At 49.1% G+C, this 1,495-nt stretch overlaps 1 long non-coding RNA gene across 1 annotated transcript; it reads right to left on the bottom strand.

Annotated features, from left to right (window-relative positions):
• Positions 1 to 247: 247 nt before the first annotated feature.
• On the bottom strand, positions 248 to 1,011 carry LOC121927955. The gene is made up of 3 exons (XR_006103404.1): positions 939 to 1,011; positions 418 to 491; positions 248 to 332 (listed from the first exon to the last, which is right to left on the bottom strand). It is a non-coding gene; the product is annotated as an uncharacterized LOC121927955 (long non-coding RNA).
• Positions 1,012 to 1,495: the final 484 nt, after the last annotated feature.

Genomic DNA, 1,495 nt, shown 5'->3' on the forward strand with positions numbered 1-1,495 from the left:
GTTCGAGTGGCAACCATCAGATTTTTAATTATTTATTGATTATTTAAGGAAAGGGAAAGGCAGGAGGTAACCCTGAGTTGGTAGGGATGGTTTCTCAATGGTCAGAGGAGAAACAAGACAAATACAGTCAGAGTCACAGTCTCCGGGGATTCTCTCAAGATTCTGGAAAATGGGCAGAAACTCAGCAAGGGGGAGGGCAGGCCATTCTGTTGCAATTTTAAGCATGCCATAATTTTTCCAATACATAGGTACCTCTCTGAGTGATTCAGATTTACATTGAGTTCCTCTATGTCTCTGTCCACTAAGAGATCATCTTCCAACGGCAGAGAAGCCTAAGAAGGAAAAAAGAAGGATGGATCTGAACACCACTAAACACTGAAGATCCTGTGGATCAACAGGATTATCATATTTACTTACTGGCTCAGAGGGAGGCTGGTCTTCCACTGAACTCTTGAGAGTTGGACAGATCAGCATCTCCTGCCTCTGGAAATCTGAAATGGGGGGGGGGGGTTCATTAATAACCCCTGGCAAAGGGGAGGCAAGCAGAGTAAAACAGACAACTAACAAACAAATAAAAGGAAACAGGGACTTTATGGGGTTTCTACTTTATATGTGTTTGTGCCTTCAGGTCTCTTATTGACTTCTGGTGACCCCATGAATTTCAGAGGGGTTTCCTAGGCGCTTCCAGCCACTAAAGAACTTTAGCTTGTTGTTGCCCTGCTTCTAGAACAAGGAAAGAGATAAATGAGTCCCCCCCAGAGACCTTGGGATGGCCAGGCTCACAATGCCCCCCTCCCCAGTCCAGCCAACCTGGTTGCCCTGGGATGCATTGCCCACCCAAAGGGCCTGGAGGGTGGCAGGCTAGTGAGGTCTGGCCTTTTTCAGGAGTGATGCAAAAGGGGAGAATTGGTCGGGCATAGGGCTGCCATATTACTTACTGTCTTGGAGGGAGGTTGCTCCTCTGCCATGGACTGAGAAGGACCAGGTTCATCTCCTGGATCTGGATGGCTGAAACTGGGGGAAGGGAAGAGGAAAGACCATGAAACTTCAGACCATGGAAGGAAGGAAGGAAGGAGGGAGGGAGGGAGGGAGGGAATAAATAACAAACAAACGCACATGTTAGAAGACACTGTTTGCTCTTTGCTTTTCAGAGGAGTCCCTTGATTCAGACTGTCATGTCTTCTGGGGCGCTTCCAGCCACTAAAGAACTTTAGCTTGTTGTTGCCCTGCTTCTAGAACAAGGAAAGAGATAAATGAGTCCCCCCCAGAGACCTTGGGATGGCCAGGCACACAATGCCCCCCTCCCCAGTCCAGCCAACCTGGTTGCCCTGGGATGCATTGCCCACCCAAAGAGCCTGGAGGGTGGCAGGCTAGTGAGGTCTGTCCTTTTTCAGGAGTGATGCAAAAGGGGAGAATTGGTTGGGCATAGGGCTGCCATATTACTTACTGTCTCGGAGGGAGGTTGCTCCTCTGCCATGGGCTGAGAAGGACCAGG

Source organism: Sceloporus undulatus, chromosome 1 (genome assembly GCF_019175285.1).
Source record: "Sceloporus undulatus isolate JIND9_A2432 ecotype Alabama chromosome 1, SceUnd_v1.1, whole genome shotgun sequence".
NCBI lineage: Eukaryota > Metazoa > Chordata > Lepidosauria > Squamata > Phrynosomatidae > Sceloporus > Sceloporus undulatus.